The sequence below is a fragment of the Zootoca vivipara genome, chromosome Z (genome assembly GCF_963506605.1).
Source record: "Zootoca vivipara chromosome Z, rZooViv1.1, whole genome shotgun sequence".
Lineage (NCBI taxonomy): Eukaryota > Metazoa > Chordata > Lepidosauria > Squamata > Lacertidae > Zootoca > Zootoca vivipara.
In genome coordinates, this window is record NC_083294.1 from 478,232 (window position 1) to 506,009 (window position 27,778).

The 27,778-nt window shown below is 49.7% G+C and overlaps 1 protein-coding gene across 13 annotated transcripts in view; it reads right to left on the reverse strand.

Annotated features, from left to right (window-relative positions):
* The window catches only part of DAB2IP (DAB2 interacting protein), a 328,791-nt gene that overhangs the window by 57,341 nt on the left and 243,672 nt on the right, over nucleotides 1-27,778 (reverse strand). The gene's annotated exons all lie outside the window — the stretch shown is intronic.

Consider the following 27,778-nt stretch of genomic DNA (forward strand, 5'->3'; position numbering starts at 1 on the left):
TGATTCTATGATTCTATGATTCTATGATTCATTTCTGACAGAGTTCTGCACAGGCTTATTGCTGGGAGGGAAACCAGTTCTAGAGCAGTAACTCATTCTGAGGCTCAACGGGCAGCTCTTCGACTCTGCAGGTGCTATTTGAACGATCCAACAACACAGAAACTCAGTAGAGTTACCCAGCAGGGTCAGGCTGGAAGAGAGCAAGGCAAGTGAAGAAACTCATTCAGAGATGCAGCAGGTGGCCTCCCCATGTAGATATGTGCTTTGGGTTCACAGCTGAACACAAATCATTCACTTTGTTGTTGTTTTTTCATAATCATTTTTATTGTTTTATCTGTACCGTGTTTCTCATATTTTAAGGCATCCCCAAAAAATAAGCCATGACAGGATTTCTAAGGGTTGGTGAAAAATAAGACATACCCCGAAAATAAGCCATGTCGTGTAGCCCCGACCGAGCGAGAGGCGAAGGCGCGGGACCCAGCAGGAGCTCCCTGCCTGCTTCCCCGAGCCGTCGCGCATCGGGGGACAGAGCCGAAGATCGGTGGGCGCTCCTTGCTGGGCTTGACAAGCCCGGCAAAAAGCGCCCGCCGATCTTCGGACCTGTCCTGTGTGACAGGCGGGGGTGGGGGGGGAAGCGGAGATCGTGCTCCGCTCTCCCCCCACCCCCGCCTGTCACCGAAGATCGGCGGGCGCTGTTTGCTGGGCTTGACAAGCCCGGCAAACAGCGCCCGCCGATCTTCGGACCTGTCCTGTGTGACAGGCGGGGGTGGGGGGGGAGCGGAGATCGTTCTCCGCTCTCCCCCCACCCCCGCCTGTCACCAACGATCGGCGGGCGCTCCTTGCTGGGCTTGACAAGCCCGGCAAACAGCGCCCGCCGATCTTCGGACCTGTCCTGTGTGACAGGCGGGGGTGGGGGGGAAGCGGAGATCGTGCTCCGCTCTCCCCCCACCCCCGCCTGTCACCGAAGATCGGCGGGCGCTGTTTGCTGGGCTTGACAAGCCCGGCAAACAGCGCCCGCCGATCTTCGGACCTGTCCTGTGTGACAGGCGGGGGTGGGGGGGAAGCGGAGATCGTTCTCCGCTCTCCCCCCACCCCCGCCTGTCACCAAAGATCGGCGGGCGCTCCTTGCTGGGCTTGACAAGCCCGGCAAACAGCGCCCGCCGATCTTCGGACCTGTCCTGTGTGACAGGCGGGGGTGGGGGGGGAAGCGGAGATCGTTCTCCGCTCTCCCCCCACCCCCGCCTGTCACCAACGATCGGCGGGCGCTCCTTGCTGGGCTTGACAAGCCCGGCAAACAGCGCCCGCCGATCTTCGGACCTGTCCTGTGTGACAGGCGGGGGTGGGGGGGGGAAGCGGAGATCGTTCTCCGCTCTCCCCCCACCCCCGCCTGTCACCAAAGATCGGCGGGCGCTCCTTGCTGGGCTTGACAAGCCCGGCAAACAGCGCCCGCCGATCTTCGGACCTGTCCTGTGTGACAGGCGGGGGTGGGGGGGGGAAGCGGAGATCGTGCTCCGCTCTCCCCCCACCCCCGCCTGTCACCAAAGATCGGCGGGCGCTCCTTGCTGGGCTTGACAAGCCCGGCAAACAGCGCCCGCCGACCTGTGCTGTGTGACAGGCGGGGGTGGGGGAGAAGCGGAGATCGTTCTCCGCTCTCCCCCCACCCCCGCCTGTCACCGAAGATCGGCGGGCGCTGTTTGCTGGGCTTGACAAGCCCGGCAAACAGCGCCCGCCGATCTTCGGACCTGTCCTGTGTGACAGGCGGGGGTGGGGGGGAGCGGAGATCGTTCTCCGCTCTCCCCCCACCCCCGCCTGTCACCGAAGATCGGCGGGCGCTGTTTGCTGGGCTTGACAAGCCCGGCAAACAGCGCCCGCCGATCTTCGGACCTGTCCTGTGTGACAGGCGGGGGTGGGTGGGGAAGCGGAGATCGTTCTCCGCTCTCCCCCCACCCCCGCCTGTCACCAACGATCGGCGGGCGCTGTTTGCTGGGCTTGACAAGCCCGGGAAACAGCGCCCGCCGATCTTCGGACCTGTCCTGTGTGACAGGCGGGGGTGGGGGGGAAGCGGAGATCGTTCTCCGCTCTCCCCCCACCCCCGCCTGTCACCAAAGATTGGCGGGCGCTCCTTGCTGGGCTTGACAAGTCCGGCAAACAGCGCCCGCCGATCTTCGGCCCTGTGCTGTGTGACAGGCGGGGGTGGGGGAGAAGCGGAGATCGTTCTCCGCTCTCCCCCCACCCCCGCCTGTCACCAAAGATCGGCGGGCGCTCCTAGCTGGGCTTGACAAGCCCGGCAAACAGCGCCCGCCGACCTGTGCTGTGTGACAGGCGGGGGTGGGGGCGAAGCGGAGATCGTTCTCCGCTCTCCGCCCACCCCCGCCTGTCACCGAAGATCGGCGGGCGCTGTTTGCTGGGCTTGACAAGCCCGGCAAACAGCGCCCACGTGCACTTTTTTAAAAATAAGACATCCCTCAAAAATAAGCCATGTCGTGTTTTTTTGAGGAAAAAATTAATATAAGACATGACTTATAATATGAGAAACACGGTACATACATCTACAAGAATCGGAGGGAAACTTTACAAGACAAGAAAGAAATTAAATAAAAAACATACAATTTCCAAAATGTGTCGTGTCATTTTTTAAATAAACTAAGAATTGTTACAATTTATGATCTTCCTTTTATAACTTATTTGTTTTGGTTCCCTTTCCCATTCGATAATTATTTTTATTCAGCTCCTCTTGTGATCGACTTCCACCTCTCTCTCTTTCAGACTTATCCTTCCATTTATTCAGTTTTGCGCTCTCTAAAGTTATACACCGTCACAAATTATCTTACAAATTAAACATAGGTTTTTGACTAAGGTTACTTATAACTGTTGCATTTTGTAATGCTGACCTACAGGCGTTTCATATCTTCCCACACTCCTTCAGATACTCTATGAATTTATTCCATTCCTTTTGGAACTTTTGCTCCTTTTGATCCCTTATTCTTCCCGTTAGCCTAGCCAACTGCAGATATTCTAGCATTTTCTCGCTCCAGTCCTCTATGGCTTTGCTATTTGATGCAAGATCAGGCAGGAGAAAGATGTCACAATTGCTGCCGCAGGTCCCCCTCTTTCCTGGTTTAAAAGACAGCCTGGCAGCAGGGTTTGAGGGGCTCTCAGGCAAGGCAAGCCCAGCGCCCCCCTCTCCCAGTGGCCAAGCACACACTTCAACGAGAGCAGCGGATGGGACTGTAAGGTTTTCCAACTGGCAAGACCGGCCAAATCCCGAGTTCGAGGAGACGCTGTAAAACCCCATGTTCCCAAGGTGTGTCTGGGAAGTGACAGGGGGAGAGCCAAGGTCGGGCTCTTCTAACTGAGAATCAGCACCTTCCGACAGGCTGAGTTGCGGATCAGAATTGAAATGTACACTGGGATTGGGGAGAGGGAGGTGGCCAGGCAGAGACAAATCAGGGGACGGTGCCCCAGAGACCACGGCAGAAAGGCCTGGAGAGAGAGGGAAGGTTAGACAGCGTCAGGCCATGCGTTTCTCCGGAAGCTGAGAAACAGCTGGGTCAAAGAAACAGCTTCTCTTTCCAAGGGGGATCTGAACTCCCTTGACCAACAGCAGAACTTCAAAGCTTAGTGAGCCGAGAATCATAGAATCATAGAATCGTAGAGTTGGAAGAGACCACAAGGGCCATCCAGTCCACCCCCCTGCCAAGCAGGAAACACCATCAAAGCATTCTTGACATATGCCTGTCGAGCCTCTGCTTAAGGACCTCCAAAGAAGGAGACTCCACCACACTCCTTGGCAGCAAAATCCACTGCCGAACAGCTCTTACTGTCAGGAAGTTCTTCCAAATGTTGAGGTGGAATCTTCTTTCTTGTAGCTTGAATCCATTGCTCCGTGTCCGCTTCTCTGGAGCAGCAGAAAACAACCTTTCTCCCTCCTCCATATGACATCCTTTCATATATCTGAACATGGCTATCATATCACCCCTTCACCTTCTCTTCTCCAGGCTAAACATACCCAGCTCCCTAAGCCGTTCCTCGTAAGGCATCGTTTCCAGGCCTTTGACCATTTTGGTTGCCCTCTTCTGGACACGTTCCAGCTTGTCAGTATCTTTCTTGATACTATCTTGAAAGAGAAGCTCAGCTACTTTAAGGGGAGCGGGGAGAGATTAACGCTCCCCAAACTGGACTTTACCACCTCCCTGTGCTTCTCATTTGGCCTCCCTGTTTCCCAGGGTCTCTTTCCAACTTGCCTAGCAAAGCTAGCCGCCTCCAAAGTTTGCATTAAGGTTTTAAATCCCGAGCCATAAGGTGGCTAGATTGGCCTCTACTAGAGCCAGGGCCTTTTCAGGATTGGCCCCAACTCGGTGGAACGCTCTTTCCCAGGAGACCAGGGCCCTGCGGGATTGGTCATCTTTCCGCAGGGCCTGCAAGACAGAGCTGCTCCGCCTGGCCTTTGGGTTGGACTCAGCCTGACCCCTGTGTTTTCCTCCCTCGTGGCTTGGATTTGACTACTCAAAATGAGGCTTCATTTTAAATTTTAATACTGTATTTTAATCTGTATTTTAATTATTGCTTTTTATGTTTTATTGTAATTGTATTGGTGTGAGCCGCCCTGAGCCCGGTTCTGACTTGGGAGGGCGGGGTATAAATATTATTATTATTATTATTATTATTATTATTATTATCATTATATCCAGCCAAACGGAAAGCTTTTCCTTCCCTCACAGAAGCCGAATGGGAAACATTCAGACAGTTTTGTTCCCTGAGCAGCTAGGAAAGTTTGAGGAATATTCTGCTCAATTTTGGGCCAGGGTCTGTGGCGTTTCCCACCTCTTATGCAACGCAGCTGCTCAATTCAAGAAGTGAGGGGCTTGTTAAACCTTTGAGCATTTCTCAAAGGACAATATGGGGAATTAATACCCAAATACTAGTACTAAGAGCCAATTTGCGAGGAAGAGACAGATATAAATATCCTTTGGGGGGGATCCCCACTGCATTCCATTCAAAGTGTACCTCGCCTCCCCACAGGTTTATCTCATAGAATCATAGAGTTGGAAGAGACCCCAAGGGCCATCCAGTCCAACCCCCTGCCAAGCAGGAAACACCATCAAAGCATTCTTGACATATGCCTGTCAAGCCTCTGCTTTGTTGTTGTTGTTTAGTCGTTTAGTCGTGTCCGACTCTTCGTGACCCCATGGACCACAGCACGCCAGGCACTCCTGTCTTGCACTGAGCCTCTGCTTAAAGACCTCCAAAGAAGGAGACTCCACCACACTCCTTGGTAGCAAATTCCACTGCCGAACAGCTCTTACTGTCAGGAAGTTCTTTCTAATGTTGAGGTGGAATCTTCTTTCTTGTAGTTTGAATCCATTGCTCCGTGTCCGCTTCTCTGGAGCAGCAGAAAACAATCTTTCTCCCTCCTCCATAGGACATCCTTTTATATATTTGAACATGGCTATCATATCGCCCCCTTAACCTTCTCTTCTCCAGGCTAAACATACCCAGCTCCCTAAGCCGTTCCTCATAAGGCATCGTTTCCAGGCCTTTGACCATTTTGGTTGCCCTCTTCTGGACACGTTCCAGCTTGTCAGGATCCTTCTTGAACTGTGGTGCCCAGAACTGGACACAGTACTCCAGGTGAGGTCTGACCAGAGCAGAATACAGTGGTACTATTACTTCCCTAGATCTAGATACTATACTCCTATTGATGCAGCCCAGAATTGCATTGGCTTTTTGAGCTGCTGCATCACACTGCTGACTCATCTCATTTTACTTTCCTGCAATTTATTGGCAGCACAATTGCTGACATTTTCTGGTCGAAGCAAAATAAAAAAATTCCTTCAGTAGCACCTTAAAGACCGACTAAGTTTATATTTTGGTATGAGCTTTCGTGTGCATGCACACTAAGAATACCTTCAGGTATCTGAAGAAGTGTGCATGCACACGAAAGCTCATACCAAAATATAAACTTAGTTGGTCTTTAAGGTGCTACTGAAGGAATTTTTTTATTTTGCTTCGACTCAGACCAACACGGCTACCTACCTGTAACTATTTTCTGGTCGATTTGCAGGGATGATAAACAAATAAAACTGCAATAAAACCGAAAAGATTGGGGTGGTGGTAGTGGTGGAACCAAACCAGTACAATGTCACCGAGGCAACAAATGAATGGATTAAAAGCAAGGGCATTCAGGTAGCACATTCAAAGTAATTATTTGACAGCTGAGCAGAATCATAGACTTGTAGAGCTGGAAGTTACCCCGAAGGCCATCTATCCCAACTCCTTGGCAATGCAGGATTTGCAGCTAAAGAATGCCTGTTAGAGGACCACTCAACCACCTCTGTTTAAGAAAACCCAAGGAAGGAGAGCCCACCAGCTTGTGATGGAGTCCGTTCCACTGTCCAACAGGAATTCCTTTTAGGGAAGAAGTATGTGGGGTCTGCAGACTGTGCATTGCACAGAGGGCTGGACTGGATGAGACTTTGCTAGCCTAGCCCCTCCAGATGTTGTTGCGATGGCAACTCCCATGCTTGAATGCAAGGGCGTACCCACCATGCGGCAAGTTAGGGCAGCTGCCCTACTCTAGAAGCAGGGCTGGTGGGCAGAGGCGGAGCACAGCCCGGCGGAGCGCGAGTTCGCCGTTCCCGCCCGCCGCGCCGCACCCTCCCTCCAGGTCCCCGGCGCGCCCTCAGGCAAGGCCAAGCGCGGCGGGGAACCAGGGAGCGCGGCGCGGTGGGCGGGAACGCCGAACTCGCGCTCCGCTGGGCTGGGCTCCGCCTCCGCCCACCAGCCCTGCTTCTAGGGAGGGGCACAGCCCGGCGGAGCGCGAGTTCGCCGTTCCCGCCCGCCGCGCTGCGCCCTCCCTCCAGCTCCCCGTCGCGCCCTCTGGCAAGGCCAAACGCGGCGGGGAACCAGAGAGCGCGGCGCGGCGGGCGGGAACGCTGAACTCGCGCTCCGCTGGGCTGGGCTCCGCCTCCGCCCACCAGCCCTGCTTCTAGGGAGGGGCACAGCCCGGCGGAGCGCGAGTTCGCTGTTCCCGCCCACTTTGTGGCCCCTCCCCTTCCGTGCCTTGGCCCCTCCCCTTGCCCCCCCCCCTAGTTTTGATCCTGGGTACGCCCATGCTTGAATGCCTGTCTACCACTTTAGCTATCTTCTCCAACCTGGTGTCCTCCTGATGTTTTGGACTGTCACTCTCACTATCTCCAGCCAGGATGGGCAAACTTCTGAACCCCAGCTCCCATCATCAGCAACTCTTGGGTCATGCTGGCCGGGACGGATGGAAGGCCAGCAATATCTGAATGATCCCCATTCAGGGTGGATTTGATTTAAATCAAACTGATTTAAATCATGATTTAAATCACGATTTAAATCACTAGTCAGTAAGGCTTGATTTAAATCATAGTCGATTTAAATCACATGAAAAACTTAAATACTGTCCACTCCAAACAATCAGAAAAATATTGTTTCTATTCTATTCACTGAACTTCTTGAAACTTAGCACTGAAGGGGTTGTTTCTGTATTCATAGGTTTGTAGAACAATAGGATTAAGGTCTTTTTCTCAACTCTGTTCATGTTATAACATTTTTGCTGTGAAGAAGAGGCATGTGATCTCTGTTGAGTCAAATTCAGTTTTGAGAACTGCAAAAGTAAACCAAGCATCTGTGATAATATCTTGTAGGCAGAGAATCTGCCCAATAATCTTACAAAAACCTCTGGAAGAGCATGACATTGTGAATGGATTAATGGCATTTATTTACCCCCAAAAATAAACATATACAACCTTATTCTACATAATTAAAAAACTAATCTTTATTTCATGATGGAATAACCTTTGGATGGTAATATATTTTCCTCAAAAAGCATTTTATTTTAAAAAAAATCAGATTTAAATAAAAAAATCGATTTAAATCAAAAAAATCCGATTTAAATCAAAAAAATCTGATTTTTTTGATTTTTTTTTAAAAATCATTGATTTTTATCCACCCTGTCCCCATTCCTGCCCATGAAGACTCCCTGGTCCTGAATGGGGTAACTGTGCCCCTGAAGGACCAGGTGCGCAGCCTGGGAGTCATTTTGGACTCACAGCTGTCCATGGAGGCGCAGGTCAATTCTGTGTCCAGGGCGGCTGTCTATCAGCTCCATCTGGTACGCAGGATGAGACCCTACCTGCCCGCGGACTGTCTCGCCAGAGTGGTGCATGCTCTGGTTATCTCTCGCTTGGACTACTGCAATGCGCTCTACGTGGGGCTACCTTTGAAGGTGACCCGGAAACTACAGTTAACCCAGAATGCGGCAGCTAGATTGGTGACTGGGAGCGGCCGCCGAGACCACATAACACCGGTCCTGAAAGACCTACATTGGCTCCCAGTACGTTTCCAAGCACAATTCAAAGTGTTGGTGCTGACCTTGAAAGCCCTAAACGGCCTCGGTCCAGTATACCTGAAGGAGCGTCTCCACCCCCATCGTTAAAGACCTCCAAAGAAGGAGACTCCACCACACTCCTTGGCAGCAAATCCCACTGCCGAACAGCTCTTACTGTCAGGAAGTACTGAAGGAGCGTCTCCACCCCCATCGTTCCGCCCGGACACTGAGGTCCAGCGCCGAGGGCCTTCTGGCGGTTCCCTCGCTACGAGAAGATAAGTTACAGGGAACCAGGCAGAGGGCCTTCTCGGTAGTGGCACCCAGCCTGTGGAATGCCCTCCCACCAGAGGTCAAAGAGAACAACAATTACCAGACCTTTAGAAGGCATCTCAAGGCAGCCCTGTTTAGGGAAGCTTTTAATGTCTGATGGATTTCTGTATTTTAGTGTTTTGTTGGAAGCCGCCCAGAGGTGCTGGGGGAACCCGGCCAGATGGGCGGGGTATAAATAATAAATTATTATTATTATTATTATTATTATTATTATTATTATTATTATATGTTCCATGCCACTCCAGTCTCTGAGCGGTGAGAGAATCCAGGGGTCCCCTTTGTTGCAGCTCTTGCAAATTTGGAGCCCACCCTTTTGGGATGCGAACGAAGACACTTAAGTGGCCAGCCAAGTTGTCTGACTAGCTCAGCAGAAGGATCCCCTCTTCGATTCTAACTCTCCCTGGGTACAGGACCCCAAGAACTGGAAGGGACTCGTGCCGTCATCCAGGTTGACCCCCTAAGCCCAACAACAATAATCAATCATAGAATCATAGAGTTGGAAGGGGCCACGAGGGCCATCCAGTCCAACCCCCTGCCGAGCGGGAAACACCATCAAAGCATTCTTGACATGTGGCTCTCAAGCCTCTGCTTAAAGACCTCCAAAGAAGGAGACTCCACCACACTCTTTGGCATCAAATTCCACTGCCGAACAGCTCTTACTGTCAGGAAGTTCTTAGAATAGAATCATAGAATCATACAGTTGGAAGAGACCACAAGGGCCATCCAGTCCAACCCCCTGCCAAGCAGGAAACACCATCAAAGCATTCCTGACATATGCCTGTCAAGCCTCTGCTTAAAGACCTCCAAAGAAGGAGACTCCACCACACTCCTTGGCAGCAAATTCCACTGCCAAACAGCTCTTACTGTCAGGAAGTTCTTAGAATAGAATCATAGAGTTGGAAGAGACCACAAGGGTCATCCAGTCCAACCCCCTGCCAAGCAGGAAACACCATCAAAGCATTCTTGACATATGCCTGTCAAGCCTCTGCTTAAAGACCTCCAAAGAAGGAGACTCCACCACACTCCTTGGCAGCAAATTCCACTGCCGAACAGCTCTTACTGTCAGGAAGTTCTTCCTAATGTTTAGGTGGAATCTTCTTTCTTGAAGTTTGAGGGAGAGGCAGAAGAAGGTTCTGCGTCTATAGAAGTCCCAAGGTCATAGAATCATAGAGTTGGAAGAGACCCCAAGGGCCATCCAGTCCAACCCCCTGCCAAGCAGGAAACACCATCCAAGCATTCTTGACATGTGGCTGTCAAGCCTCTGCTTAAAGACCTCCAAAGAAGGAGACTCCACCACACTCCTTGGCAGCAAATTCCACTGCCGAACAGCTCTTACTGTCAGGAAGTTCTTCCTAATGTTTAGGTGGAATCTTCTTTCTTGAAGTTTGAGGGAGAGGCAGAAGAAGGTTCTGCGTCTATAGAAGTCCCAAGGTCATAGAATCATAGAGTTGGAAGAGACCCCGAGGGCCATCCAGTCCAACCCCCTGCCAAGCAGGAAACACCATCAAAGCATTCTTGACATGTGGCTGTCGAGCCTCTGCTTAAAGACCTCCAAAGAAGGAGACTCCACCACACTCTTTGGCAGCAAATTCCACTGCCGAACAGCTCTTACTGTCAGGAAGTTCTTAGAATAGAATCATAGAATCATACAGTTGGAAGAGACCACAAGGGCCATCCAGTCCAACCCCCTGCCAAGCAGGAAACACCATCAAAGCATTCTTGACATGTGGCTGTCTAGCCTCTGCTTAAAGACCTCCAAAGAAGGAGACTCCACCACACTCCTTGGCAGCAAATTCCACTGCCGAACAGCTCTGACTGTCAGGAAGTTCTTCCTAATGTTGAGGTGGAATCTTCTTTCTTGAAGTTTGAGGGAGAGGCAGAAGAAGGTTCTGCGTCTATAGAAGTCCCAAGGTCATAGAATCATAGAGTTGGAAGAGACCCCAAGGGCCATCCAGTCCAACCCCCTGCCAAGCAGGAAACACCATCAAAGCATTCTTGACATATGCCTGTCAAGCCTCTGCTTAAAGACCTCCAAAGAAGGAGACTCCACCACACTCTTTGGCAGCAAATTCCACTGCCGAACAGCTCTTACTGTCAGGAAGTTCTTAGAATAGAATCATAGAATCATAGAGTAGGAAGAGACCCCAAGGGCCATCCAGTCCAACCCCCTGCCAAGCAGGAAACACCATCCAAGCATTCTTGACATATGCCTGTCAAGCCTCTGCTTAAAGACCTCCAAAGAAGGAGACTCCACCACACTCCTTGGCAGCAAATTCCACTGCCGAACAGCTCTGACTGTCAGGAAGTTCTTCCTAATGTTGAGGTGGAATCTTCTTTCTTGAAGTTTGAGGGAGAGGCAGAAGAAGGTTCTGCGTCTATAGAAGTCCCAAGGTCATAGAATCATAGAGTTGGAAGAGACCCCAAGGGCCATCCAGTCCAAGCAGGAAACACCATCAAAGCATTCTTGACATGTGGCTGTCAAGCCTCTGCTTAAAGACCTCCAAAGAAGGAGACTCCACCACACTCCTTGGCAGCAAGTTCCACTGCCGAACAGCTCTTACTGTCAGGAAGTTCTTAGAATAGAATCATAGAATCCTAGAGTTGGAAGAGACCACAAGGGCCATCCAGTCCAACCCCCTGCCAAGCAGGAAACACCATCCAAGCATTCTTGACATATGCCTGTCAAGCCTCTGCTTAAAGACCTCCAAAGAAGGAGACTCCACCACACTCCTTGGCAGCAAATTCCACTGCCGAACAGCTCTTACTGTCAGGAAGTTCTTAGAATAGAATCATAGAATCATAGAGTTGGAAGAGACCACAAGGGCCATCCAGTCCAACCCCCTGCCAAGCAGGAAACACCATCAAAGCATTCTTGACATGTGGCTGTCAAGCCTCTGCTTAAAGACCTCCAAAGAAGGAGACTCCACCACACTCTTTGGCAGCAAATTCCACTGCCGAACAGCTCTTACTGTCAGGAAGTTCTTCCTAATGTTGAGGTGGAATCTTCTTTCTTGAAGTTTGAGGGAGAGGCAGAAGAAGGTTCTGCGTCTATAGAAGTCCCAAGGTCATAGAATCATCGAGTTGGAAGAGACCCCGAGGGCCATCCAGTCCAACCCCCTGCCAAGCAGGAAACACCATCCAAGCATTCTTGACATATGCCTGTCAAGCCTCTGCTTAAAGACCTCCAAAGAAGGAGACTCCACCACACTCCTTGGCAGCAAATTCCACTGCCGAACAGCTCTGACTGTCAGGAAGTTCTTCCTAATGTTGAGGTGGAATCTTCTTTCTTGAAGTTTGAGGGAGAGGCAGAAGAAGGTTCTGCGTCTATAGAAGTCCCAAGGTCATAGAATCATAGAGTTGGAAGAGACCCCAAGGGCCATCCAGTCCAACCCCCTGCCAAGCAGGAAACACCATCAAAGCATTCTTGACATATGCCTGTCAAGCCTCTGCTTAAAGACCTCCAAAGAAGGAGACTCCACCACACTCCTTGGCAGCAAATTCCACTGCCGAACAGCTCTTACTGTCAGGAAGTTCTTAGAATAGAATCATAGAGTTGGAAGAGACCACAAGGGTCATCCAGTCCAACCCCCTGCCAAGCAGGAAACACCATCAAAGCATTCTTGACATATGCCTGTCAAGCCTCTGCTTAAAGACCTCCAAAGAAGGAGACTCCACCACACTCCTTGGCAGCAAATTCCACTGCCGAACAGCTCTTACTGTCAGGAAGTTCTTCCTAATGTTTAGGTGGAATCTTCTTTCTTGAAGTTTGAGGGAGAGGCAGAAGAAGGTTCTGCGTCTATAGAAGTCCCAAGGTCATAGAATCATAGAGTTGGAAGACACCCCGAGGGCCATCCAGTCCAACCCCCTGCCAAGCAGGAAACACCATCAAAGCATTCTTGACATGTGGCTGTCAAGCCTCTGCTTAAAGACCTCCAAAGAAGGAGACTCCACCACACTCTTTGGCAGCAAATTCCACTGCCGAACAGCTCTTACTGTCAGGAAGTTCTTAGAATAGAATCATAGAATCATACAGTTGGAAGAGACCACAAGGGCCATCCAGTCCAACCCCCTGCCAAGCAGGAAACACCATCAAAGCATTCTTGACATGTGGCTGTCTAGCCTCTGCTTAAAGACCTCCAAAGAAGGAGACTCCACCACACTCCTTGGCAGCAAATTCCACTGCCGAACAGCTCTGACTGTCAGGAAGTTCTTCCTAATGTTGAGGTGGAATCTTCTTTCTTGAAGTTTGAGGGAGAGGCAGAAGAAGGTTCTGCGTCTATAGAAGTCCCAAGGTCATAGAATCATAGAGTTGGAAGAGACCCCAAGGGCCATCCAGTCCAACCCCCTGCCAAGCAGGAAACACCATCAAAGCATTCTTGACATATGCCTGTCAAGCCTCTGCTTAAAGACCTCCAAAGAAGGAGACTCCACCACACTCCTTGGCAGCAAATTCCACTGCCAAACAGCTCTTACTGTCAGGAAGTTCTTAGAATAGAATCATAGAGTTGGAAGAGACCACAAGGGTCATCCAGTCCAACCCCCTGCCAAGCAGGAAACACCATCAAAGCATTCTTGACATATGCCTGTCAAGCCTCTGCTTAAAGACCTCCAAAGAAGGAGACTCCACCACACTCCTTGGCAGCAAATTCCACTGCCGAACAGCTCTTACTGTCAGGAAGTTCTTCCTAATGTTTAGGTGGAATCTTCTTTCTTGAAGTTTGAGGGAGAGGCAGAAGAAGGTTCTGCGTCTATAGAAGTCCCAAGGTCATAGAATCATAGAGTTGGAAGACACCCCGAGGGCCATCCAGTCCAACCCCCTGCCAAGCAGGAAACACCATCAAAGCATTCTTGACATGTGGCTGTCAAGCCTCTGCTTAAAGACCTCCAAAGAAGGAGACTCCACCACACTCTTTGGCAGCAAATTCCACTGCCGAACAGCTCTTACTGTCAGGAAGTTCTTAGAATAGAATCATAGAATCATACAGTTGGAAGAGACCACAAGGGCCATCCAGTCCAACCCCCTGCCAAGCAGGAAACACCATCAAAGCATTCTTGACATGTGGCTGTCTAGCCTCTGCTTAAAGACCTCCAAAGAAGGAGACTCCACCACACTCCTTGGCAGCAAATTCCACTGCCGAACAGCTCTGACTGTCAGGAAGTTCTTCCTAATGTTGAGGTGGAATCTTCTTTCTTGAAGTTTGAGGGAGAGGCAGAAGAAGGTTCTGCGTCTATAGAAGTCCCAAGGTCATAGAATCATAGAGTTGGAAGAGACCCCAAGGGCCATCCAGTCCAACCCCCTGCCAAGCAGGAAACACCATCAAAGCATTCTTGACATATGCCTGTCAAGCCTCTGCTTAAAGACCTCCAAAGAAGGAGACTCCACCACACTCTTTGGCAGCAAATTCCACTGCCGAACAGCTCTTACTGTCAGGAAGTTCTTAGAATAGAATCATAGAATCATAGAGTTGGAAGAGACCCCAAGGGCCATCCAGTCCAACCCCCTGCCAAGCAGGAAACACCATCAAAGCATTCTTGACATGTGGCTGTCTAGCCTCTGCTTAAAGACCTCCAAAGAAGGAGACTCCACCACACTCCTTGGCAGCAAATTCCACTGCCGAACAGCTCTGACTGTCAGGAAGTTCTTCCTAATGTTGAGGTGGAATCTTCTTTCTTGAAGTTTGAGGGAGAGGCAGAAGAAGGTTCTGCGTCTATAGAAGTCCCAAGGTCATAGAATCATAGAGTTGGAAGAGACCCCAAGGGCCATCCAGTCCAACCCCCTGCCGAGCGGGAAACTCCATCCAAGCATTCTTGACATGTGGCTGTCAAGCCTCTGCTTAAAGACCTCCAAAGAAGGAGACTCCACCACACTCTTTGGCAGCAAATTCCACTGCCGAACAGCTCTTACTGTCAGGAAGTTCTTAGAATAGAATCATAGAATCCTAGAGTTGGAAGAGACCCCAAGGGCCATCCAGTCCAACCCCCTGCCAAGCAGGAAACACCATCAAAGCATTCTTGACATATGCCTGTCAAGCCTCTGCTTAAAGACCTCCAAAGAAGGAGACTCCACCACACTCCTTGGCAGCAAATTCCACTGCCGAACAGCTCTTACTGTCAGGAAGTTCTTCCTAATGTTTAGGTGGAATCTTCTTTCTTGAAGTTTGAGGGAGAGGCAGAAGAAGGTTCTGCGTCTATAGAAGTCCCAAGGTCATAGAATCATAGAGTTGGAAGAGACCCCAAGGGCCATCCAGTCCAACCCCCTGCCAAGCAGGAAACACCATCAAAGCATTCTTGACATATGCCTGTCAAGCCTCTGCTTAAAGACCTCCAAAGAAGGAGACTCCACCACACTCTTTGGCAGCAAATTCCACTGCCGAACAGCTCTTACTGTCAGGAAGTTCTTAGAATAGAATCATAGAATCATAGAGTAGGAAGAGACCCCAAGGGCCATCCAGTCCAACCCCCTGCCAAGCAGGAAACACCATCAAAGCATTCTTGACATATGCCTGTCAAGCCTCTGCTTAAAGACCTCCAAAGAAGGAGACTCCACCACACTCCTTGGCAGCAAATTCCACTGCCGAACAGCTCTGACTGTCAGGAAGTTCTTCCTAATGTTGAGGTGGAATCTTCTTTCTTGAAGTTTGAGGGAGAGGCAGAAGAAGGTTCTGCGTCTATAGAAGTCCCAAGGTCATAGAATCATAGAGTTCGAAGAGACCCCAAGGGCCATCCAGTCCAACCCCCTGCCAAGCAGGAAACACCATCAAAGCATTCTTGACATGTGGCTGTCAAGCCTCTGCTTAAAGACCTCTAAAGAAGGAGACTCCACCACACTCCTTGGCAGCAAGTTCCACTGCCGAACAGCTCTTACTGTCAGGAAGTTCTTAGAATAGAATCATAGAATCCTAGAGTTGGAAGAGACCACAAGGGTCATCCAGTCCAACCCCCTGCCAAGCAGGAAACACCATCAAAGCATTCTTGACATGTGCCTGTCAAGCCTCTGCTTAAAGACCTCCAAAGAAGGAGACTCCACCACACTCCTTGGCAGCAAATTCCACTGCCGAACAGCTCTGACTGTCAGGAAGTTCTTCCTAATGTTGAGGTGGAATCTTCTTTCTTGAAGTTTGAGGGAGAGGCAGAAGAAGGTTCTGCGTCTATAGAAGTCCCAAGGTCATAGAATCATAGAGTTGGAAGAGACCCCAAGGGCCATCCAGTCCAACCCCCTGCCAAGCAGGAAACACCATCAAAGCATTCTTGACATATGCCTGTCAAGCCTCTGCTTAAAGACCTCCAAAGAAGGAGACTCCACCACACTCTTTGGCAGCAAATTCCACTGCCGAACAGCTCTTACTGTCAGGAAGTTCTTAGAATAGAATCATAGAATCATAGAGTAGGAAGAGACCCCAAGGGCCATCCAGTCCAACCCCCTGCCAAGCAGGAAACACCATCAAAGCATTCTTGACATATGCCTGTCAAGCCTCTGCTTAAAGACCTCCAAAGAAGGAGACTCCACCACACTCCTTGGCAGCAAATTCCACTGCCGAACAGCTCTTACTGTCAGGAAGTTCTTCCTAATGAATGTTTAGGTGGAATCTTCTTTCTTGAAGTTTGAGGGAGAGGCAGAAGAAGGTTCTGCGTCTATAGAAGTCCCAAGGTCATAGAATCATAGAGTTGGAAGAGACCCCAAGGGCCATCCAGTCCAACCCCCTGCCAAGCAGGAAACACCATCCAAGCATTCTTGACATATGCCTGTCAAGCCTCTGCTTAAAGACCTCCAAAGAAGGAGACTCCACCACACTCCTTGGCAGCAAATTCCACTGCCGAACAGCTCTGACTGTCAGGAAGTTCTTCCTAATGTTGAGGTGGAATCTTCTTTCTTGAAGTTTGAGGGAGAGGCAGAAGAAGGTTCTGCGTCTATAGAAGTCCCAAGGTCATAGAATCATAGAGTTGGAAGAGACCCCAAGGGCCATCCAGTCCAACCCCCTGCCAAGCAGGAAACACCATCCAAGCATTCTTGACATATGCCTGTCAAGCCTCTGCTTAAAGACCTCCAAAGAAGGAGACTCCACCACACTCCTTGGCAGCAAATTCCACTGCCGAACAGCTCTGACTGTCAGGAAGTTCTTCCTAATGTTGAGGTGGAATCTTCTTTCTTGAAGTTTGAGGGAGAGGCAGAAGAAGGTTCTGCGTCTATAGAAGTCCCAAGGTCATAGAATCATAGAGTTGGAAGAGACCCCAAGGGCCATCCAGTCCAACCCCCTGCCAAGCAGGAAACACCATCCAAGCATTCTTGACATATGCCTGTCAAGCCTCTGCTTAAAGACCTCCAAAGAAGGAGACTCCACCACACTCCTTGGCAGCAAATTCCACTGCCGAACAGCTCTTACTGTCCGGAAGTTCTTAGAATAGAATCATAGAATCATAGAGTTGGAAGGGGCCACAAGGGCCATCCAGTCCAACCCCCTGCCGAGCAGGAAACACCATCAAAGCATTCCTGACATATGCCTGTCAAGCCTCTGCTTAAAGACCTCCAAAGAAGGAGACTCCGCCACACTCCTTGGCAGCAAATTCCACTGCCGAACAGCTCTTACTGTCAGGAAGTTCTTAGAATAGAATCATAGAATCATAGAGTAGGAAGAGACCCCAAGGGCCATCCAGTCCAACCCCCTGCCAAGCAGGAAACACCATCCAAGCATTCTTGACATATGCCTGTCAAGCCTCTGCTTAAAGACCTCCAAAGAAGGAGACTCCACCACACTCCTTGGCAGCAAATTCCACTGCCGAACAGCTCTGACTGTCAGGAAGTTCTTCCTAATGTTGAGGTGGAATCTTCTTTCTTGAAGTTTGAGGGAGAGGCAGAAGAAGGTTCTGCGTCTATAGAAGTCCCAAGGTCATAGAATCATAGAGTTGGAAGAGACCCCAAGGGCCATCCAGTCCAAGCAGGAAACACCATCAAAGCATTCTTGACATGTGGCTGTCAAGCCTCTGCTTAAAGACCTCCAAAGAAGGAGACTCCACCACACTCCTTGGCAGCAAGTTCCACTGCCGAACAGCTCTTACTGTCAGGAAGTTCTTAGAATAGAATCATAGAATCCTAGAGTTGGAAGAGACCACAAGGGCCATCCAGTCCAACCCCCTGCCAAGCAGGAAACACCATCCAAGCATTCTTGACATATGCCTGTCAAGCCTCTGCTTAAAGACCTCCAAAGAAGGAGACTCCACCACACTCCTTGGCAGCAAATTCCACTGCCGAACAGCTCTTACTGTCAGGAAGTTCTTAGAATAGAATCATAGAATCCTAGAGTTGGAAGAGACCACAAGGGCCATCCAGTCCAACCCCCTGCCAAGCAGGAAACACCATCAAAGCATTCTTGACATGTGGCTGTCTAGCCTCTGCTTAAAGACCTCCAAAGAAGGAGACTCCACCACACTCCTTGGCAGCAAATTCCACTGCCGAACAGCTCTGACTGTCAGGAAGTTCTTCCTAATGTTGAGGTGGAATCTTCTTTCTTGAAGTTTGAGGGAGAGGCAGAAGAAGGTTCTGCGTCTATAGAAGTCCCAAGGTCATAGAATCATAGAGTTGGAAGAGACCCCAAGGGCCATCCAGTCCAACCCCCTGCCAAGCAGGAAACACCATCAAAGCATTCTTGACATATGCCTGTCAAGCCTCTGCTTAAAGACCTCCAAAGAAGGAGACTCCACCACACTCTTTGGCAGCAAATTCCACTGCCGAACAGCTCTTACTGTCAGGAAGTTCTTAGAATAGAATCATAGAATCATAGAGTTGGAAGAGACCCCAAGGGCCATCCAGTCCAACCCCCTGCCAAGCAGGAAACACCATCAAAGCATTCTTGACATGTGGCTGTCTAGCCTCTGCTTAAAGACCTCCAAAGAAGGAGACTCCACCACACTCCTTGGCAGCAAATTCCACTGCCGAACAGCTCTGACTGTCAGGAAGTTCTTCCTAATGTTGAGGTGGAATCTTCTTTCTTGAAGTTTGAGGGAGAGGCAGAAGAAGGTTCTGCGTCTATAGAAGTCCCAAGGTCATAGAATCATAGAGTTGGAAGAGACCCCAAGGGCCATCCAGTCCAACCCCCTGCCGAGCGGGAAACTCCATCCAAGCATTCTTGACATGTGGCTGTCAAGCCTCTGCTTAAAGACCTCCAAAGAAGGAGACTCCACCACACTCTTTGGCAGCAAATTCCACTGCCGAACAGCTCTTACTGTCAGGAAGTTCTTAGAATAGAATCATAGAATCCTAGAGTTGGAAGAGACCCCAAGGGCCATCCAGTCCAACCCCCTGCCAAGCAGGAAACACCATCAAAGCATTCTTGACATATGCCTGTCAAGCCTCTGCTTAAAGACCTCCAAAGAAGGAGACTCCACCACACTCCTTGGCAGCAAATTCCACTGCCGAACAGCTCTTACTGTCAGGAAGTTCTTCCTAATGTTTAGGTGGAATCTTCTTTCTTGAAGTTTGAGGGAGAGGCAGAAGAAGGTTCTGCGTCTATAGAAGTCCCAAGGTCATAGAATCATAGAGTTGGAAGAGACCCCAAGGGCCATCCAGTCCAACCCCCTGCCAAGCAGGAAACACCATCAAAGCATTCTTGACATATGCCTGTCAAGCCTCTGCTTAAAGACCTCCAAAGAAGGAGACTCCACCACACTCTTTGGCAGCAAATTCCACTGCCGAACAGCTCTTACTGTCAGGAAGTTCTTAGAATAGAATCATAGAATCATAGAGTAGGAAGAGACCCCAAGGGCCATCCAGTCCAACCCCCTGCCAAGCAGGAAACACCATCAAAGCATTCTTGACATATGCCTGTCAAGCCTCTGCTTAAAGACCTCCAAAGAAGGAGACTCCACCACACTCCTTGGCAGCAAATTCCACTGCCGAACAGCTCTGACTGTCAGGAAGTTCTTCCTAATGTTGAGGTGGAATCTTCTTTCTTGAAGTTTGAGGGAGAGGCAGAAGAAGGTTCTGCGTCTATAGAAGTCCCAAGGTCATAGAATCATAGAGTTCGAAGAGACCCCAAGGGCCATCCAGTCCAACCCCCTGCCAAGCAGGAAACACCATCAAAGCATTCTTGACATGTGGCTGTCAAGCCTCTGCTTAAAGACCTCCAAAGAAGGAGACTCCACCACACTCCTTGGCAGCAAGTTCCACTGCCGAACAGCTCTTACTGTCAGGAAGTTCTTAGAATAGAATCATAGAATCCTAGAGTTGGAAGAGACCACAAGGGTCATCCAGTCCAACCCCCTGCCAAGCAGGAAACACCATCAAAGCATTCTTGACATGTGCCTGTCAAGCCTCTGCTTAAAGACCTCCAAAGAAGGAGACTCCACCACACTCCTTGGCAGCAAATTCCACTGCCGAACAGCTCTGACTGTCAGGAAGTTCTTCCTAATGTTGAGGTGGAATCTTCTTTCTTGAAGTTTGAGGGAGAGGCAGAAGAAGGTTCTGCGTCTATAGAAGTCCCAAGGTCATAGAATCATAGAGTTGGAAGAGACCCCAAGGGCCATCCAGTCCAACCCCCTGCCAAGCAGGAAACACCATCAAAGCATTCTTGACATATGCCTGTCAAGCCTCTGCTTAAAGACCTCCAAAGAAGGAGACTCCACCACACTCTTTGGCAGCAAATTCCACTGCCGAACAGCTCTTACTGTCAGGAAGTTCTTAGAATAGAATCATAGAATCATAGAGTAGGAAGAGACCCCAAGGGCCATCCAGTCCAACCCCCTGCCAAGCAGGAAACACCATCAAAGCATTCTTGACATATGCCTGTCAAGCCTCTGCTTAAAGACCTCCAAAGAAGGAGACTCCACCACACTCCTTGGCAGCAAATTCCACTGCCGAACAGCTCTTACTGTCAGGAAGTTCTTCCTAATGAATGTTGAGGTGGAATCTTCTTTCTTGAAGTTTGAGGGAGAGGCAGAAGAAGGTTCTGCGTCTATAGAAGTCCCAAGGTCATAGAATCATAGAGTTGGAAGAGACCCCAAGGGCCATCCAGTCCAACCCCCTGCCAAGCAGGAAACACCATCCAAGCATTCTTGACATATGCCTGTCAAGCCTCTGCTTAAAGACCTCCAAAGAAGGAGACTCCACCACACTCCTTGGCAGCAAATTCCACTGCCGAACAGCTCTGACTGTCAGGAAGTTCTTCCTAATGTTGAGGTGGAATCTTCTTTCTTGAAGTTTGAGGGAGAGGCAGAAGAAGGTTCTGCGTCTATAGAAGTCCCAAGGTCATAGAATCATAGAGTTGGAAGAGACCCCAAGGGCCATCCAGTCCAACCCCCTGCCAAGCAGGAAACACCATCCAAGCATTCTTGACATATGCCTGTCAAGCCTCTGCTTAAAGACCTCCAAAGAAGGAGACTCCACCACACTCCTTGGCAGCAAATTCCACTGCCGAACAGCTCTTACTGTCCGGAAGTTCTTAGAATAGAATCATAGAATCATAGAGTTGGAAGGGGCCACAAGGGCCATCCAGTCCAACCCCCTGCCGAGCAGGAAACACCATCAAAGCATTCCTGACATATGCCTGTCAAGCCTCTGCTTAAAGACCTCCAAAGAAGGAGACTCCGCCACACTCCTTGGCAGCAAATTCCACTGCCGAACAGCTCTTACTGTCAGGAAGTTCTTAGAATAGAATCATAGAATCATAGAGTAGGAAGAGACCCCAAGGGCCATCCAGTCCAACCCCCTGCCAAGCAGGAAACACCATCCAAGCATTCTTGACATATGCCTGTCAAGCCTCTGCTTAAAGACCTCCAAAGAAGGAGACTCCACCACACTCCTTGGCAGCAAATTCCACTGCCGAACAGCTCTGACTGTCAGGAAGTTCTTCCTAATGTTGAGGTGGAATCTTCTTTCTTGAAGTTTGAGGGAGAGGCAGAAGAAGGTTCTGCGTCTATAGAAGTCCCAAGGTCATAGAATCATAGAGTTGGAAGAGACCCCAAGGGCCATCCAGTCCAAGCAGGAAACACCATCAAAGCATTCTTGACATGTGGCTGTCAAGCCTCTGCTTAAAGACCTCCAAAGAAGGAGACTCCACCACACTCCTTGGCAGCAAGTTCCACTGCCGAACAGCTCTTACTGTCAGGAAGTTCTTAGAATAGAATCATAGAATCCTAGAGTTGGAAGAGACCACAAGGGCCATCCAGTCCAACCCCCTGCCAAGCAGGAAACACCATCCAAGCATTCTTGACATATGCCTGTCAAGCCTCTGCTTAAAGACCTCCAAAGAAGGAGACTCCACCACACTCCTTGGCAGCAAATTCCACTGCCGAACAGCTCTTACTGTCAGGAAGTTCTTAGAATAGAATCATAGAATCCTAGAGTTGGAAGAGACCACAAGGGCCATCCAGTCCAACCCCCTGCCAAGCAGGAAACACCATCCAAGCATTCTTGACATATGCCTGTCAAGCCTCTGCTTAAAGACCTCCAAAGAAGGAGACTCCACCACACTCCTTGGCAGCAAATTCCACTGCCGAACAGCTCTTACTGTCAGGAAGTTCTTAGAATAGAATCATAGAATCATAGAGTAGGAAGAGACCCCAAGGGCCATCCAGTCCAACCCCCTGCCAAGCAGGAAACACCATCCAAGCATTCTTGACATATGCCTGTCAAGCCTCTGCTTAAAGACCTCCAAAGAAGGAGACTCCACCACACTCCTTGGCAGCAAATTCCACTGCCGAACAGCTCTGACTGTCAGGAAGTTCTTCCTAATGTTGAGGTGGAATCTTCTTTCTTGAAGTTTGAGGGAGAGGCAGAAGAAGGTTCTGCGTCTATAGAAGTCCCAAGGTCATAGAATCATAGAGTTGGAAGAGACCCCAAGGGCCATCCAGTCCAAGCAGGAAACACCATCAAAGCATTCTTGACATGTGGCTGTCAAGCCTCTGCTTAAAGACCTCCAAAGAAGGAGACTCCACCACACTCCTTGGCAGCAAGTTCCACTGCCGAACAGCTCTTACTGTCAGGAAGTTCTTAGAATAGAATCATAGAATCCTAGAGTTGGAAGAGACCACAAGGGCCATCCAGTCCAACCCCCTGCCAAGCAGGAAACACCATCCAAGCATTCTTGACATATGCCTGTCAAGCCTCTGCTTAAAGACCTCCAAAGAAGGAGACTCCACCACACTCCTTGGCAGCAAATACCACTGCCGAACAGCTCTTACTGTCAGGAAGTTCTTAGAATAGAATCATAGAATCATAGAGTTGGAAGAGACCACAAGGGCCATCCAGTCCAACCCCCTGCCAAGCAGGAAACACCATCAAAGCATTCTTGACATGTGGCTGTCAAGCCTCTGCTTAAAGACCTCCAAAGAAGGAGACTCCACCACACTCCTTGGCAGCAAATTCCACTGCCGAACAGCTCTTACTGTCAGGAAGTTCTTCCTAATGAATGTTTAGGTGGAATCTTCTTTCTTGAAGTTTGAGGGAGAGGCAGAAGAAGGTTCTGCGTCTATAGAAGTCCCAAGGTCATAGAATCATAGAGTTGGAAGAGACCCCAAGGGCCATCCAGTCCAACCCCCTGCCAAGCAGGAAACACCATCCAAGCATTCTTGACATATGCCTGTCAAGCCTCTGCTTAAAGACCTCCAAAGAAGGAGACTCCACCACACTCCTTGGCAGCAAATTCCACTGCCGAACAGCTCTTACTGTCCGGAAGTTCTTAGAATAGAATCATAGAATCATAGAGTTGGAAGGGGCCACAAGGGCCATCCAGTCCAACCCCCTGCCGAGCAGGAAACACCATCAAAGCATTCCTGACATATGCCTGTCAAGCCTCTGCTTAAAGACCTCCAAAGAAGGAGACTCCGCCACACTCCTTGGCAGCAAATTCCACTGCCGAACAGCTCTTACTGTCAGGAAGTTCTTAGAATAGAATCATAGAATCATAGAGTAGGAAGAGACCCCAAGGGCCATCCAGTCCAACCCCCTGCCAAGCAGGAAACACCATCCAAGCATTCTTGACATATGCCTGTCAAGCCTCTGCTTAAAGACCTCCAAAGAAGGAGACTCCACCACACTCCTTGGCAGCAAATTCCACTGCCGAACAGCTCTGACTGTCAGGAAGTTCTTCCTAATGTTGAGGTGGAATCTTCTTTCTTGAAGTTTGAGGGAGAGGCAGAAGAAGGTTCTGCGTCTATAGAAGTCCCAAGGTCATAGAATCATAGAGTTGGAAGAGACCACAAGGGCCATCCAGTCCAAGCAGGAAACACCATCAAAGCATTCTTGACATGTGGCTGTCAAGCCTCTGCTTAAAGACCTCCAAAGAAGGAGACTCCACCACACTCCTTGGCAGCAAGTTCCACTGCCGAACAGCTCTTACTGTCAGGAAGTTCTTAGAATAGAATCATAGAATCCTAGAGTTGGAAGAGACCACAAGGGCCATCCAGTCCAACCCCCTGCCAAGCAGGAAACACCATCCAAGCATTCTTGACATATGCCTGTCAAGCCTCTGCTTAAAGACCTCCAAAGAAGGAGACTCCACCACACTCCTTGGCAGCAAATTCCACTGCCGAACAGCTCTTACTGTCAGGAAGTTCTTAGAATAGAATCATAGAATCATAGAGTTGGAAGAGACCACAAGGGCCATCCAGTCCAACCCCCTGCCAAGCAGGAAACACCATCAAAGCATTCTTGACATGTGGCTGTCAAGCCTCTGCTTAAAGACCTCCAAAGAAGGAGACTCCACCACACTCTTTGGCAGCAAATTCCACTGCCGAACAGCTCTTACTGTCAGGAAGTTCTTCCTAATGTTGAGGTGCAATCTTCTTTCTTGAAGTTTGAGGGAGAGGCAGAAGAAGGTTCTGCGTCTATAGAAGTCCCAAGGTCATAGAATCATCGAGTTGGAAGAGACCCCGAGGGCCATCCAGTCCAACCCCCTGCCAAGCAGGAAACACCATCCAAGCATTCTTGACATATGCCTGTCAAGCCTCTGCTTAAAGACCTCCAAAGAAGGAGACTCCACCACACTCCTTGGCAGCAAATTCCACTGCCGAACAGCTCTGACTGTCAGGAAGTTCTTCCTAATGTTGAGGTGGAATCTTCTTTCTTGAAGTTTGAGGGAGAGGCAGAAGAAGGTTCTGCGTCTATAGAAGTCCCAAGGTCATAGAATCATAGAGTTGGAAGAGACCCCAAGGGCCATCCAGTCCAACCCCCTGCCAAGCAGGAAACACCATCCAAGCATTCTTGACATATGCCTGTCAAGCCTCTGCTTAAAGACCTCCAAAGAAGGAGACTCCACCACACTCCTTGGCAGCAAATTCCACTGCCGAACAGCTCTTACTGTCAGGAAGTTCTTAGAATAGAATCATAGAATCATAGAGTTGGAAGAGACCACAAGGGTCATCCAGTCCAACCCCCTGCCAAGCGGGAAACACCATCAAAGCATTCTTGACATATGCCTGTCAAGCCTCTGCTTAAAGACCTCCAAAGAAGGAGACTCCACCACACTCCTTGGCAGCAAATTCCACTGCCGAACAGCTCTTACTGTCAGGAAGTTCTTCCTAATGTTTAGGTGGAATCTTCTTTCTTGAAGTTTGAGGGAGAGGCAGAAGAAGGTTCTGCGTCTATAGAAGTCCCAAGGTCATAGAATCATAGAGTTGGAAGACACCCCGAGGGCCATCCAGTCCAACCCCCTGCCAAGCAGGAAACACCATCAAAGCATTCTTGACATATGCCTGTCAAGCCTCTGCTTAAAGACCTCCAAAGAAGGAGACTCCACCACACTCTTTGGCAGCAAATTCCACTGCCGAACAGCTCTTACTGTCAGGAAGTTCTTAGAATAGAATCATAGAATCATAGAGTTGGAAGAGACCACAAGGGCCATCCAGTCCAACCCCCTGCCAAGCAGGAAACACCATCAAAGCATTCTTGACATATGCCTGTCAAGCCTCTGCTTAAAGACCTCCAAAGAAGGAGACTCCACCACACTCCTTGGCAGCAAATTCCACTGCCGAACAGCTCTTACTGTCAGGAAGTTCTTCCTAATGTTTAGGTGGAATCTTCTTTCTTGAAGTTTGAGGGAGAGGCAGAAGAAGGTTCTGCGTCTATAGAAGTCCCAAGGTCATAGAATCATCGAGTTGGAAGAGACCCCGAGGGCCATCCAGTCCAACCCCCTGCCAAGCAGGAAACACCATCAAAGCATTCTTGACATGTGGCTGTCAAGCCTCTGCTTAAAGACCTCCAAAGAAGGAGACTCCACCACACTCCTTGGCAGCAAATCCCACTGCCGAACAGCTCTTACTGAAGGTAAATATAAGAAGCTCTTTCACGACTAAATGGTGAGAGAGCGATGTGAGAGAGAAATGTTGCAGCAAAATTGTATTCCAAAGCAAAGAACTGATCTGCCTCTGTGCATCCCCCCCCCCTGCATAAAGCAGCTTTCGGGGCCACACCTGGACTGTGCCTTTATTCCCTTCACCCCACACCCCACCCTGAATAGCAATGCAGGGGTAGGTAAGAGGAGAAGAGCGCCTGGAGCCTTCGTAGACCCAACTGCAATCCTCAGAGGCTTGGGCAGATTTGCAAAGCTAGCAGATTTTATTAGTAGCTCGGCTATTAGTGACGGAATGGGTTATTAGCGCTTAAAGCGGTGGAGCGTTCTTGCCTGCCTTGGCTGCGGCTGCTTCAAGGCTCTGTCTCTCAGCTCAGAAAAGATTAGCAGATTCCTGATGGTGGCAGTAAAGGTGACCTCTCCCCGCCCCCCCGTCCCCCCCCCCGTCTCTCCCCATCTTTCCAGTCCTTTATTAACCCCAGTTCAGCAATGCAGAAATGGTTTGTTTACAACCGTCCTGAAAGTGTGGGCTGGCGCACACCAGCGGCCTGCAAAAGGGGGGCCCTCCTATGCGCACAGAGGAGATAGGGACCTTAATAGACTATAGAGAATTGGGCCAAAACTAAGAGAATGAATTTCAGCAGGGACAAACAGGAAGCTGTAAGGTTCTGCACTTAGGCAGGGATATCCAGATGCACGAATACAGGATGGGTGAGACCTGGCTTGAGAGCAGTACATGTGCAAAGGACCTAGGAGTCTTGGTAGACCACCGACTTGACATGAGTCAGCAGTGTGATGCAGCAGCTTAAAAAGCCAATGCAATTCTGGGCTGCATCAATAGGAGTATAGCATCTAGATCTAGGGAAGTAATAGTACCACTGTATTCTGCTCTGGTCAGACCTCACTTGGAGTACTGTGTCCAGTTCTGGGTACCTCAGTTCAAGAAGGATACTGACAAGCTAGAACGTGTCCAGAAGAGGGCAACCCAAATGGTCGAAGGCCTGGAAACGATGCCTTATGAGGAACGGCTTAGGGAGCTGGGTATGTTTAGCCTGAAGCTGAAGGGGTGATATGATAGCCATGTTCAAATATATGAAAGGATGTCATATGGAGGAGGGAGAAAGGTTGTTTTCTGCTGCTCCAGAGAAGCGGACACGGAGCAATGGATTCAAACTTCAAGAAATAAGATTCCACCTCAACATTAGGAAGAACTTCCTGACAATAAGAGCTGTTCGGCAGTGGAATTTGCTGCCAAGGAGTGTGGTGGAGTCTCCTTCTTTGGAGGTCTTTAAGCAGAGGCTCGACAGGCATATGTCAAGAATGCTTTGATGGTGTTTCCTGCTGGGCAGGGGGGTTGGACTGGATGGCCCTTGTGGTCTCTTCCAACTCTATGATTCTATGATTAGGAAGAACTTCCTGACAGTAAGAGCCGTTCGGCAGTGGAATTTGCTGCCAAGGAGTGTGGTGGAGTCTCCTTCTTTGGAGGTCTTTAAGCAGAGGCTCGACAGGCATATGTCAAGAATGCTTTGATGGTGTTTCCTGCTTGGCAGGGGGTTGGGCTGGATGGCCCTCGGGGTCTCTTCCAACTCTATGATTCTATGAATAACGGGTTGGGGGGGGGCACCTTGCTTGACAGCAGTACATGTGAAAAGGATCTAAGGGGCTTTGTTGATCACAGGCTTAATATGAGTCAGCAGTGTGATGCAGCAGCAAAAAAAGCTAATGCTATTCTAGGCAGCATCAACAGAAGTGTCCTGATCAAGGGCAGGAATAGCGCTGCTCTAGTCTGCCTTGGTCAGGTCACACCTGGAGT